This window comes from Magnolia sinica, chromosome 10, assembly GCF_029962835.1.
Source record: "Magnolia sinica isolate HGM2019 chromosome 10, MsV1, whole genome shotgun sequence".
Lineage (NCBI taxonomy): Eukaryota > Viridiplantae > Streptophyta > Magnoliopsida > Magnoliales > Magnoliaceae > Magnolia > Magnolia sinica.
Genome location: NC_080582.1, coordinates 78007482 through 78022588, shown reverse-complemented (window position 1 = coordinate 78022588; position 15107 = coordinate 78007482). Strand labels below are relative to the sequence as shown.

Here is a 15107-nt window from a genome sequence, read left to right as displayed (position 1 = left end):
GCATAAATTCTTTATAATAAAGAAACCTCAAACAAATATATGGAATGGTACTCTGTAGGAACACCCATTACAAAACGCATACCCACACAATCTCCTACAATGGGTACTATGGAATTAAAGAAATAGCAGCCTTTGACAACAAGATTTTTTCCTTAGAAATTGTTAAAAGAAGAATCATTAGTACAGTTCTTGATTGGGCTTTTGCTATATCCGATTCCGAAGGGGCGGTTAGAGGCAGATTTTGTCATGTTTGGAAAGTGGATTTTAGTTGGTGTCAAGAACCAGAACATCAAGAACACTAAAGCCCTCTAGGGGGTTTCTGAAAGCTTAACCTTGGTGGCTGCTTGATTGGAAGCCTGGACCTTTCAAGGATAGGGGGTTTCATTAGAAACTATAAAGGTGACATTGCTTTGTCATACTCCAGGCAGGGAAGAATGGTCAAGTCAATTAAGGTGGATCTCTTAGCTCTTCAGAACGGCTCAAGAATGTTTACTAACTCTTTCTCGGGGGCCTTAGCAATTGAAGGAGCCTTGAGAAAGTTCTAAGCTGGATATACATTTGCTCTATAACTACCCCTTGACTGGTGCTATCTGTGGATTGTGCTAATGCAAGAGGAACAGTGGTTCAAGTTCTGTAAAAATGATTTGCCTGCAGGATCATCTTCAACAAGGAATATAGTCGAAGCCATGATACCCAAATACTTCAAAATGGGTATTCCATTCACATTGTCTATATGTCCGGTACTTTGATTTTTGTGTGAATGCATATATATATATATATATATATATATATATATATATATATATATATATATATATATATAGCTTTGATGCTTTTGTCATCTATCATTTTCTATGTTTATGTCCTCTATCGTATGGTTATTAATGCCACTTTTCTTGATTGAATTACTTGGCATTAATGTGAATAAGAATATTTTCATCTTCTGTAAATAGGATGAATTAAGGAGGGAGTTGGGAATGGATGAGGATCTACCTGTGGTTTTACTGATGGGAGGAGGGGAAGGCATGGGCCCCATTGAGGCTACTGCTCGGGCTCTTGGAAATTCATTATATGATGAGAATCTGGGGGAGCCGATTGGTCAAATCCTTGTAATTTGCGGTCGGAATAAGAAACTTGCCAATAGATTATTGTCCATCAACTGGAAGATTCTGGTTCAGGCACATGAGCTACCCTTGTATTTGGGCCCAAGATATTTGCTGATTCAGTTTGGTTTGACATTTCTATATTGATTATTAATGAATCTATGATATTTTGCATCATATGGTGTTGAGAGAGAGTTTCCACTAGATAGTGATATAGGGAAATCGTAATCAGTAATCAAAGAAGAATATATGAACTTCAAGCAAAATCGTTGCAATAACTGATGATTTTCCCAGTTGTTCAATATTCAGAAGCCTATGCAAATAGCATAAAGGATAAAAATGTCCCTTCCATAACCCAAGTACATATGGTCGGAAGAAACCCAAGCTCTTTCTTTCAGAATCGTAATCAAGCTTCCCTAGTTGGAAGTGGAAACAATCCTATACTAGCTAGTTTTCCCCGACTTTGGTCCTCTGAATCCTCTAGTTACAAACAAACTCAATAACTAGACTTTGTCTTGAGTACTGAACCTTTGAATCTTTGATAGATGCAAAAGCCCATCCTTGTAGTTCATTGGAGACATTGTGAAGATGATATGGGGATCATGCATATGTCCTTAGGCACTTCGTTTCAGGGGACACTTGTGAAGCCGAAGCGAGGATCTTAGGTAATAGTTGAGAATTTTCCTAAAGAACTTTTCAGGCCCCTTATTCTTGAAAGTGATTCTGAAAATTTCATTTCATGGGCTGCTTCAGAAAATTCCTAGTATTGGGAGATGAGTTTGTTTCTAATGAGATCCATCTTCTTGTCTCTAGTCCAAACATATTTATGAAGAGATGCAAATGGTATTATTGATGTGTTGAAGGAGTGGGTTAGCTGAGAAATTCCCTCCCTCTCTCACTCTCTCATGGGCTGCTTTTGGTGAATTCCTAGGATTGGAAACTGAGTTTGTTTCTGATGAGATCCATGTTCTTGTGTCCAGTCCAAACATATGCATGAAGAGGGGTTAAGCTGAGAGATTCTGTCCCGGAAATACTTTCTATCTGTGATTCTGGGAGTTTGTTTCCAATGAGATCCGTGTTTTTGTCTTAGTCCAAAGTCCAAACATACGAAGAGATACAAATGGTATCATTGATGTGTTGGAGGAGGGGGTAAGCTGAGAGATTGTCTCGCGAATATACTCTCTCTCTCTCTCTCTCTCATGGGCTGCTTCGGCAAATTCCTAGGATTGGGAACCGAGTTTGTTTCAAATGAGATCCTTGTTCTTGTCTCTAGTCCAAACATATGCATGAAGCGACACAAATAGTATCATTGATGTGTTGAAGGAGGGGTTAAGCTAAGAGTGTCTCCGTGTGTGTGTGTGTGTGTATTTCTTGGGAATACTTTTCATCTTTGATGTTTTCTTAATATATTCCTTGAAAAAAAGAAAAAAAAGAGAGAAGGAAATGGGCTTTGCTTGGAATAGGGCTCAAATTTCCCTTATGCTCGATTTAACCAGTGTCATCTTCATGTTTGAAATTGGGTTTGTTTGGAAGCCCAGAAACCCCATTCCCCATTGAGTGGAATGGCGAAAGCCCATTAAACTGGCTCAAAACCACAAAGAGCCAATTGAGCACAATGGCCATTCTACTAAATGCAAATAGTAACTTTCAAACACAGCCTAAGTCTTCTTTAAATAGAAAATCAACTCCTATATGTAAACTCAAACTTGAAGGTATTTGGAGGGGACTGCCAAGATTTGAATGGTTTTGAATGCTTGGTTGCTGAGGGGATAGATTTTGTGAGTCTCACCCAAAGAAAGCCTCAACTAGATTTTGTGCCTCACCACAAAAAAGAAAAGAAAAAAAGAAGCATAAACTTAAGGAGTCTCACCTCTAAAATTCTATAAAAGTCTCTTTCAATTGAGCGTCTTGTCTTCCACACGCATGGCCTCTATGTAGGCGAATTCAATCGAAACAAGGATCCAAGGTGAATTAGGATTGTTGCTAAAATTGCTAGAGTTGGTAATAGAAGGAGATAATCTAACCACTAGCTGCCCAATTAAATAAAGCAATAAAATAAGGAAAGGACGCATTACTTACTGGTATGAACTTTAAGCATACGGTTTGGATTAGGTCTAAATACACGTGTGCGCGATCACATGTAGGGCCCACCAAATGGTGTAAACCTTATTTATGGGGACAGGTTTGAGGGCCTGCTCTTTTTAATTTTGTTGGCTTCCTATTTTGGTAATTGGGCATGTCCTGAATCAGTGACTCATTATGATATCATCATCTGGGGTCTGTTCAACTGGCATTTTTAGGTATTTCCTCTTCGACTTGTTACACCCTGCAATATTCATGAGTGGGCTCACTTTGGCTCCATCAGATAGCTTTAGATGTATTAAAAATTCAAGGGGGCTGTGTGCTTATGTGATGGCATAATCGCATATGAGATCGCGCAGCCCCCCAAAATTTATTTATTTTTTTTTTTGGAAAAAAATAGAAAATTCAAAGAAAGTGAAAAAAGAATAAAAATTTATATAAAAATACTACAAGTGTAGGGAATTGTTTTTATTTATTTATTATTTTATATATATAGTTTTGTTAGACCAAGACTATTAGACGATAACAAGTCAAATAACAATTACAATGAATGCATATACTAAAAACTGTGAAAAAACAACATATATATTTTATCGATGTCATTTTAAGAAAGAAGAGAGTAATAGCGTGAGAGAGGGAGAGAGTAAGAGAGTTAAGAGAGAAGAAAGTTTGAGAGAGGAATGTATTAGAGTGAGAGTAACAGAGTAACAGTTGTGAAAGCAGGGAGGTGGGAGTGCCTATTTATATGCAAAAAGTGAAATGAAGAAAAAGAAGTCCCAATTGTTAGAAATCTAATTGTTGGGAGGTTTTGCCATTGGCACTTGTTGTCGTGCCTCAGTGGTAAACTCTCTGGAGTTTCAACACGAGGTCATAGGTTCGAGCATCCCTTGTGGTGCTAGTGCGCAAGAGTGTGTGTGCATAAAAAAGAGATTATGCCATTGCATACTGCATGTGACGCAAGGATGAACGTGATGAGGTCGATCACCGTCTTCCTCAAGGATAACTACTCCGAATCCACGGAGCTTCTCTTGACTCCTCACAGAGACTTCTCGAATCCACGAGGGAAGAAAGCAAGAGAATAGAAATAAATTCTAATAAAATTTGAAATTGATTAATGAATGAATAAAAACGAGTTCACAACCCTTTAAATAAGGGTACCAAGCAATTGGAAAGAAATCAGAATCAAACTACAACTAAAACTCCTAGAATCCCCGACTTACTATAAATAGTAAACTTACTATTTACAGATGGTCGTGATGTCTACTAGTGCGCAAGGTTTTCGGCCAAAAATAGTAAGTGTCTTATTTGGCTTCACCAAACTGTTCCCCTAAGTATTCTAAGCACTTTTCATGTTGGACACAACTCCTAAAGCCCAATAGATGAAGAGTTATAATCAAACTAAAACTTACTATTTATAGTAAAATCGAAAATAAAACAGGGAAACGACCGTCGATCCAGGGTTTTTTTGCAAATCTGGCTTGTGCAACCTAGCATAGTGGGGTTGGTTGGTTAAAGTAGCTCGTTCTACCCCAAAATCATATATTTTAAGTCAGATAACTCATTCCGAATTGCGAGATACGCCCAATCTAAGGTCCAACGGTCCGGATCACTTCTGTTGTCGACCGTGCTTTTTATGATCCATCTTGGCCATGAAACTGTCCATGACCTACTCTACATCAGTCCCCTCCACTTCAAAAGAACTCGTCCTCGAATTCTCATCCTGCGCTGGTTCATGATACTAGGTCAGGTTCGCGACGTTGAAAGTCCGTGAGATCGCCATGTCATTTGGAAGATCAACAACATAAGCGTTGTCATTGATATTTCGGATGATTGGTACAGGTCTAATATTTTTATTCTTCAACTTGTTGTACGTTCCGGTCGGAAATCGCTCTTTGCGTAGATGAACCATTACTTGGTCGCCCACCTCAAACACCTTTTGTCGCCGATGTTTATCTGCTCGCTCCTTATACTTTTCGTTCGAGGCATGTAGTTTGGCCTGCACTTCCGCATGGATGGCCATGATCTTGTCTGCCATATGTTTTGTTATAATGCTCGTGCTTGGGTGCTTGGGCAGGGGGACCAAGTCAAGTGTGTGGCGAGGCACTCGTCCGTAGATAATTTGGAATGACGATTTTCCTGTCGAGCGGTTCACCATGTTGTTGAATGCAAACTCTGCTTGAGACAAGGCCAAGTCCTACTGCTTTGGCTTTTCTCCTGCAATACTGTGAAGGAGGTTTCCTAACGTGCGATTCACAACTTCGGGCTGCCCATCAGTCTGTGGGTGGTAAGCACTGCTGAATTGAAGTCGTGTATCGAATCGAGTCCACAGAGTCCGTCAAAAGTGGCTAATGAACTTCGTGTCACGATTAGAAGTAATGGTCTTGGGGACCCCGTGTAGCCGTACGACCTCTCTGAAGAATAGATTCGCCACGTGTGTTGCATCGAGGGTCTTCTTGTATGTAATAAAGTACGCCATCTTGGAGAAACGATCGACGACCACGAACACGGAATCCATGCTGTGTTTGTTCGTGGGAAACCAAGCACGAAGTCCATTGATAAATCCTCCCAAGGACCGTCAGACACAGGTAATGGGGTGTAGAGGCCCGTATTCTGAGATTGCACCTTAGAGGTCTGACAAATATGACAACGTTGTACGGCTCTTCCCACATTACTTACTAATTGCGGCCAGAAATACCGCTCTTCCACAAGACTCGCGTCATGTCTCGCCCAAGGTGTTCACCGAGGCCACCTCCATATAGCTCCTGAATAATCTGCTCCCTTAGAGAACTTTGGGGGATGCACAATCGATTCCCTTTGAAGAGAAAATCGTCCTGTATATGAAGGTCACTGGGGTGACCTTCTTGGTACTTCATCCAAGAATCTTTGAAGTCCTCATCCTTGACATACAGCTTCTTGAGACAGTTGAAGCCGACCACCTTGTTGCTCATCGTAACAAGTAGTGATGCACGACGACTAAGTGCATCAGCCACCTTGTTCTGCTGTCCTGACTTGTGCTTCAGAACGAACGTAAATTCCTGTAAAAATGCAACCCATCTAGCATGCACATGATTCATGTTAGTCTGACTATTAATAAACTTTAATGCTTGATGGTCAGTGTACAGAATAAACTCCCTTTGAATCAGATAATGCCGCCAATGTCGTAGCGCCTGAACAACTGCGTACAACTCAAGCTCATAAGTCGACCACTTCTTTCGGGCCTCGCTGAGCTTCTCGTTGTATAAGGCTACCGACCTGCCTTCCTGTGATAATACTCCTCCAATTTCGACGTATGAAGCGTCACACTTAACCTCAAACAATTTGTCGAAATTAGGAAGCACTAAGACCGGTGTTGTAGACAAACGATGCTTGATCTCGTGAAGGCTCTTGTCAGCTTTAGCGGTCCACTGGAACGACCCTTTTTTCATGCAATCTGTTATACGCGTGACTATGGTGCTAAAATCTTACACAAATCGATGATAGAAAGTCGCCAACCCTTGAAAACTCCTCACCTCATGAATGTTTGTCGGGATCAGCCATTCCCTAATAGCTCATACCTTTTCATTATCCACACGGATGCCTGTGGACGTTACAACAAATCCTAGAAATAACAGGCTGTCAATTAAAAAATTATACTTCTTCAAGTTGAGGTACAACTTATTAATTTGTAGGACCTGCAGCACCTACCTGAGATGTTTCCTGTGCTCCACCTCATCCTGACAATATATCAATATGACATCAAAATATACTACTACAAATCGGTCAATGAACAGTTTTAGAACTTGATTCATTAAACGCATAAAAGTACTTGGTGCGTTCGATAGGCCGAAGGGCATGACCAGCCACTCATACAACCCTTCCTTGGTCTTAAATGCCGTTTTCCACTCATTATCGGGTCGGATACGAATCTGATGGTACCCGCTCCTTAGATCTAGTTTAGAAAACACCTTGGCCCCTTTTAACATATCGAGCATGTCGTCCAACCATGATATTGGGAACCGATATTTGATGGTAATTTTGTTGATTACCCAGTTGTCGACAGACATGCACCAGCTTCCATCCTTTTTTGGCATTAATAATGCTGGTATAGCACATGGGCTCATACTCTCTCTCAAGAGACCCTTACGGATCAATTCCTCCACTTGCCCGTGAAGTATCTCACACTTCTTTGGACTTATCCGATAATGAGGTCGGTTGGGCAAGTTAGCCTTAAGGACGAGATCTATGTGATGTTGGATATCTCTCATCGGGGGCAATCTATCAGGTAAGTCTTCAGGCCAGACTTCTTTGAATTCGTTTAGCAACAGTCTTAAGCTTGGAGGGATGTTTGAGGGTTCCTCTTCCTCGCCCTTCACCACTATGGCGTATACCTTGCCGGTTTCCTTGGATTCCTTCATGAAATTCCGAATGGTCAAGAGGGAACTCCCCTCCACTTTAAAGGCTTCAGGGTGGTTCTCTGGTGCCATAGGGGCAATGATTATTTTTTGACTATCCTTGATGAATATGTAGACATTGTCTCGTCCTCGATGGGACGCATCACGGTCCGACTGCCAGGGTCGACCGAGTAGCATATGGTAGGCTTCCATGTTAACCACGTCACAATGTATCTGATCCTTATAATGTTTGCCAATTGAAAATGAGATAGTGCATTGTTCAGTTACGTTGGTCTCATTCACCTTTTTAATCCAGCCAATTGAGTACGGGGAATGATGTTTCATCGTGGGTAGCTACAACTTGTCCATCATCACTCTTGAGACGATGTTCTCACTGCTACCACTATCTATGATCACATCACAGACCTTTCTGCTGATAGTGCACCGAGTACGAAATATATTATGTTGCTGTGGATGTAATTCCTTTCTTGGGGTATACAGTAATCGCCTTACAACGAGAGATTCGCCACAATACTCTCCCGTCACTTTATCGTCACCTGCTATTTCTTCAGTGGTTTGTTCATATTCATCAAAGCCATGATCTTTCTCTATGGCCTCATCTTCAGTGCCCCCTTCGTTTATAGTCAAGTGTGCTGCAAGACGTTGAGGACAAGTGTTTGATAAGTGGCTTGGTTGGCCACAGTGGTAACAATTGTTCGACCTTGGCCGAGCATAAGAATTTGGAATCCTATTCGGGCCCGCTGTTGTAAGTGCTGCGTGTTGAGGTCTGGATGGGCCACTCTCCGTATCACGGTTTGCGGTTATAGGAGGTTGAGGACGTTCTCCTACTGGATCTTTTTCTCGTGCCGGCACTGGATCTTGTGTGGGACCCGTCATGGGGGGTCGAGTTGAAGGATAGGAATGAGCAGGAGCTCTTGCAAGTTGTGTTTCTACCCCACCCGCCAATTGAACCGCTTCATCCACGGTCCCGACGAGGTATATCTGAACTCGGTCCTGAATTGTCGGTCGCAACCCACCTATAAATCGTGCCACCTTCTATGACTCAGATTCTGACAGATCGTTTCGTGTAGCCAACCGCTGAAATTCTTCAGTGTAATCGGTGACGGTTCGACTTCCTTGTTGGCAATTTTGGTATTGCTGAAATAATATCTGCTCATAATCACTGGGGAGAAATCGTGATCGAAGAAGACGTCTCATCCGTGGCCACGATGAGATGGGCGCCTTGTTCTAGCGGGCTCGTGAGAGTTGTAATTGTTCCCACCATGTAGAAGCACCAGATTTTAATTTAAACGCTACTAATTTCACCCTTTTATGATCTGGCACGTCCATATAATTGAAATATCTCTCTACTTCGGCTACCCAATCAAGAAAATCTTCGATACGTAATAAACCGTTAAAACTAGGAAGTTCAGCGTTACCTCGATAGTCTCTTTCAGCACGATCTAGATGATCGCCTCCATGGATTGGTCGTCGGGCAAAACCCTCATTAATGTTATCGTCGCTGGAACTTGAATCATCTAGTATAGCCCTATGGTTTGCCACTGATAGTGCTCTGCAATAATCGGGGTTACGTCGTACAGCAACCACGGGTGGTGGAGCCACCATGGGTGGTGAAGCAACCATAGGTGGTGGAGCACCGCCATCTCTCAGGCTGACAGCCACTTGTGCAAAACATCAGCACCATGGGGATAGCGAACCCTACCATGAAAATCACATAAAATAAAAATCAGGCTCATCCATACGTTAGTGAGATATACAGTTGGAATCAATTCGGGTGGGTAGGAATGTCCAACATTCATGTAAGATTTGTGATGCAGGGATGAACGTGATGAGGTCGATCACCGTCTTCCTCAAGGATAACTACTCCGAATCCACAGAACTTCTTTGGACTCTTCACAGACACTTCTCGAATTCACGAGGAAAGAAAGCAAGAAAATAGAAATAAATTCTAATAGAATTAGAAATTGATTAATGAATGAATAAAAATGAGTTCACAACCCTTTAAATAAGGGTACCAAGCAATAGGAAAGAAATCAGAATCAAACTACAACTAAAACTCTTAGAATCTGTGACTTACTATAAATAGTAAACTTACTATCTATAGACGGTCGTGATGCCTACTAGTGCGCAAGGTTTTCGACCAAAAATAGTAAGTGTCCTATTTGGCTTCACCAAACCGTTCTCCTAATTATTCTAAGCACTTTTCATGTTGGACACAACTCCTAAAGCCCAACGGATGAAGAGTTATAATTAAACTAAAACTTATTATTTATAGTAAAAACGAAAATAAAACAGGGAAACGACCGTCGATCCAGGGGTTTTTCGCAAATCCGGCTTATGCAACCTGGCATAGCGGGGCTGGTTGGTTAAAGTAGCTCGTTCTACCCCAAAATCATATATTAATTTTAAGTCAGATAACTCATTCCGGATTGCGAGATACGCCCGATCTAAGGTCCAACGGTCCGGATCACTTCTGTCATCAACCGTGCCTTTTCTGATCCATCTTGGCCATGAAACTGTCCGCGACGCGCTCTACATCAGCATGCAATGGCATAATCGCATAACTATGGCTTATGCAGTTGCACACTTCTTTGTGCGACCGCATAAGCCCTAATGGCACAATAACCACATATGCCACCATGGCATATGCGATTCATTGGTCCAAAATGGCATATGCGATGGCATAATTGCTTATGCGATCACATATGTTAACACTAATCAAGAGTTAGTGACAAAAATTATTGATGTTCCCTCGTTTCATAATGAGATAGTAGAACTCAAATTGCAGTAACACACACTATTTTATCAGACTATAATTGCAGTTCAAGTGATTGGTCGTTCCTAGCTGGGTTGTAATTGTTCTTGTATTATTGAACTCTGTGCTCCTATTGGTAAAATTTGTCTACTTTCAAATAATAATAATAATTGCAGTTTAAGTCAGTGGTGCATCCAAATGCAGCCTCAGGAATTTTCTAGAACTTCCATTAGTTGGAATTTGTATAATAGGATTATTGAACTTCTTAATCTAGATTGTGTTTAATACTTGCATAAGCATTAACAAGCTTTGCTTACAGTAAATGCATGGTATTACTTCTATATCAAACCTAGTTTTCCAGATGATGTTTTTCCCTTCTCGTTATCATTTTAGGGTTCCTCCCACTAATTTGGTGTCAGCTTTTAAATGGTAGATTGGAAAAAATTCTACGGTTGTCTTCCCATTAGAGATCAACCTTCATCTTTTACTGGGCTCTAGGGACCGTCCATGGTCGAGGCTCATACTAACACCACTCACATGCTAGGTCAGGTCTACCCGGTATTGACCCCTAGCCCAATTATTACACACAAGCTTGAAAGGACAAGCAAACATGCGTCATGAGCATGGTCTTCAGACCCACTCATTTGGGTCCAAGGAGTATTGGCTCACCAAAGTCGTACTCGGGGTGTTGAATCGAATCTAGGGCTGCAACTTGGATTCAGATCAGCCTGAACCTGACTGACCCAACCCGAGTTTGGGTTGTTAGGGTCCTTGGTTTGGATTAGGGTTGGAAAACTCCAACTATATTTAAAATCAGGTTGGGTATGGGTTGAGCAAATTCGAGTCAGGTTAGGTCGGGTTCAGAATTATCACATGTATTTGGGTTAGGTGTCGGGTCAATTTAGGGTTGAGTATGGAGGAATTTAGGTTGGGTTCATTGAAAACCTCCGGTTGGAATTCGGGTTGGGTCCTTTTGAGGTCAGATCAGGTGGTTATATTCACTACAAGAAAGTGGGCCATTGCCGGTACTTTTTTTTGCCGATGACTAGCACGAACTGCCAGCAAATGTAAGAATCATTAATCACGAAACTCTTTGCAGCGCTAGTTAAAAGCAGCCGCTAGCAAAAGGTGCGGAAAAAGCTTTTTTAAAAAACAGAACCCTCGTTCTTATATTCTCTCCTCTGTTTCTCTCTCTCGCCCTCCACCCCCGTTCCCTCTCTCTCTCTCTCTCTCTCTCTCTCACTCCCAGCGCCCTGTTCCCCTATTCCCTTTCCCTCTCTCCCTCTACAACTTGGAGCAGATCTACTTTAGATTTCCTTTTGCCTTTCCCACTTCACTAGTTTTTAGGGAGCTCTCTTCTTTTGCGATTTTCCAGTGCGTAAACGAGGATTTCAAATCCCTAATCTCTCTTCTTCTGCAATTTTTCGGTGCGTAAATGGGGATTTCAAATCCCTTTTATTGTCTTTTCCAAACCCTATATAGGAGTTTGACGATTCCTGTTTGCGATCAAGGGCGACTGCCTTGAGCATGAACTCCTCACCATCGTCAAAGGTGATATTTCTCCAGCAGGTGGTTCGGGCTCTCACTGCCATCTACTTTTTCGCCGATTGGAATGGCAGATCAATGTCATCATTTGGCGAAAGGGGGGTTTTTGAAACCCTAGCATTGTAGGAAGCGTGGAAGCAACGTACGCTCGATCGAGCAGGGGTGGAAGTCGAGGCTGGGAGCAACCATAGAAGATGGTGGTCGAAGGTTTGGATCGAGGATTTGAGTAAGCCACGTCATAGGATGACGGATTTAATGGCTGCCTGAGGTGCATGGGTCACTGATTTCTGAGGGTTGCTGGATTTAATAGAGGATCAAAGACGTAAGCCAACGAAGAAGAAGGCCCTGTGATTTTGCGATCTGCGACGGTGGTGGACTGACAATCGGAGCAGAGCTCTGCTCTTTGTTATTGTAGGTGCGGGTGAAGGCACTGTACTTGCATCAACTCAGGAAGACTTGTTGAGTTGACTCGATGCAGTCCATTTGCTAGCTGTGACAACAGTAAGTCCTTTGATTGTGATGCTTGCCCTTCCTATTATCTAAACATGCTTGTTCTGTTTATCTCGTTGCTGAAAATAAATCAATTCCTCCATTTGCACTGATCCATTCTTATGTGTGGGGAGGGTCTGCTGCCGGATTTTTCTCTATTCAGTTAGATGTTTATTTCATTTATCAATGGTTTTACTAAGTTTATATGGAAATATCTGATCTGCAGCATAAATGAAGTCCCATAAAGAATGGAGATTCTGAGTTGTCTACAAGGTGGAGGCATACCCGCAATTTCTCACCTGCTGCAAGCCAGTTAACACTCTACAAGGTGGAGAATCTCTTACAGCCTGTTTGAAGGCAAGTAGAGTGTTGGCAACAAGGAGATCATTGAAATTAACCAAGATATGTTAGCTACATAGACTGGTGTGTAAAAAAAAAAAAAAAAAAAACTAGGATTCATAAGGGTCACCTTTTCTTTTTTTTCTTTTTTTAACGTTTTGATAAGAAACCTATAGCTACGGATTGTCGATGTACATAATCCCTATAGCTACGAATTTAATTCGTAGCAAATGTTAAAAGAACTATGATACCAATGGCTACGGTTGTACTGTGGGCTAGTCCTATTTAGCTACAGATATTATCCGTAGCTTTTGACAAAATTTCTGGTAGTGTAACAAAAAAACTGACAATTTAGCGGCGGCCAGCACAACCGTCAATAAAGGTCCTGACCGCCGGTAAAGCCTTTACCGACCAAGGCTTTACCGGCTGTTAGCAGACCGCGGGCAAAGGATTTTCCAGCGGTTTTCTGGGTCTTTACTGGCGGTTTTAACCAGGGTCAGGTTGATCCTCAACCCAACCCAATCCACCCGAGTTGCACCTCTAATTGAACCGGTTTTGACCGAGTCTGAGGTGTCAATCTATGGTCATGAGGGGTAGTTGCCGGGTACAAACATGAATGGTCATGCTCGAGTAGTTGGCGCCACAAAATCGCTGCGACCCACCATTAGATTCTCACCAACTCTACTCACATGCCATACGCATATTTTCGAAACAACATTTACCGTCCTCTTCAGTTTAGAATTATTGTGGATCTCCTTTTCACATCAATGTAATTGGAACTTTCAATCTCCTCAGGGAAGAATTCGTACTTTGAATTTTCAGGTGAAGGGATTCGTTACTAAAATGGAAGAATGCATGGGTGCATGTGATTGCATTATAACAAAGGTAAGTTTCTCATGAAGGTATTGATAACTTTTAGTGTGTCAGCATGTATAGTTTATCATGCAAGGTGAATTGACATTTGCAGGCGGGTCCTGGGACTATTGCAAGCCATGATTGGGGGCCTTCCTATAATTCTTAACGACTACATCGCCGGGCAGGTATGATTGATTTCTGCAGTTGTATTTTTGTCAGTTATGTTTAGTTAGAGCTGGTTTAAACACTCAAGATTCGTCTTCGTTGAAATGTTGCACCTGGATCGCTAGGATCTTTCAAACTGAAAGACTGTTGGGGCATCCCCAGCTGCAGTGGGGCCCATCAGATTAATGGTCTGGATCACTGAACCATGGGCCCGCTTCTATAGAGTCAATGCCTTGAGACATTGTTCATGTCTGATGCATCGCCTGCTGTTTGAGTAAAAAACAATGGATTTCTACAAGGAGAGTGATCCCAAAGTGTAGGCAGGCTTTGAGCTGTTTGGGCCCCACCACGATGTATGAACCCTGGATGTGCCAAAAATCATGCCAATCTAGAACTCAGGCGGGCCATGCCATAGGGAAAAATGCAAAATCATGCCTAAGACCTCTATATCCATGTGATGTGGCCCACCTGAGTTTTGGGAGGTCCATCCTGGTGGGGAGCGTCTGATGTATGGATTGGATTGCATGTACCACCACGGTGGGCCTTACACACAATCTAGAAGATTTTAATGGGTGGGTGTCACCTCCTGACCGTTCTGTGTGGGGTGGCCCACCTGATTTTTGGATTGGACTGATTTTTTGGGCTCCAGGTCAAACTTTTGAGGGTGCACCTGATGGCTGGGGTTGTCATGCATGCATCACAGTGGGCCCCATCCTCCTTGACACCAAGTTATGGTAGTGTCAATGCTACAGGATCATTCATTTTTATAAAAATCACCTATACATGCTAATGTCACTCTATGTTTGAGTGTAAGGTTGCTCGCAAGGTATATATCGTAATGGTAATGGTAACGGTAGTCATAATGGCCGCTACAGTTACCTTTACGGTGTGGGGAGGCCGCAACAACAGTAATTTTTTTTATTATATAAAATTCAATCGAAACCTGTATTTAATTTTTTAAATATTGGAAACATAAAAATGATGCCATACAAATAAAACTGAATATTAAACAAAATTTATATTACTAGACAATAAAAAAAATATTATATTTATTACAATACACATCTTCACTTGAGGGTTATCTGGGGGGCTTATGCCATACAAATATCCTGCAATTTGAGTCCGAAGATTTGTGCTATGCAAATAAACTGCTTCAAAATGTTCTTAGGCATAATGTATGTGTAGCCTGCCTCCTATAATCAGGAATTACTCACATAAGTTCAGTTTCCAGAACCTTGAAAGTTAAAAAGTGCATACAATGGAAAATAGCCATAATTATTTACCTTAATGTCCTCGGTGTTCACATAAATATGATTGACTGCTATAAGTTGGCTTGCTTCTTTCACCTACACATGAAGATTTGCTAAAGATTATTAGCCAAGT

General features: G+C 41.7%; 1 pseudogene; it reads left to right on the top strand.

Annotated features, from left to right (window-relative positions):
• The first annotated feature begins 944 nt into the window (after positions 1 to 944).
• LOC131217619 (probable monogalactosyldiacylglycerol synthase, chloroplastic) lies at positions 945 to 14898 on the top strand (annotated as a pseudogene).
• The last annotated feature ends 209 nt before the right edge of the window (positions 14899 to 15107 follow it).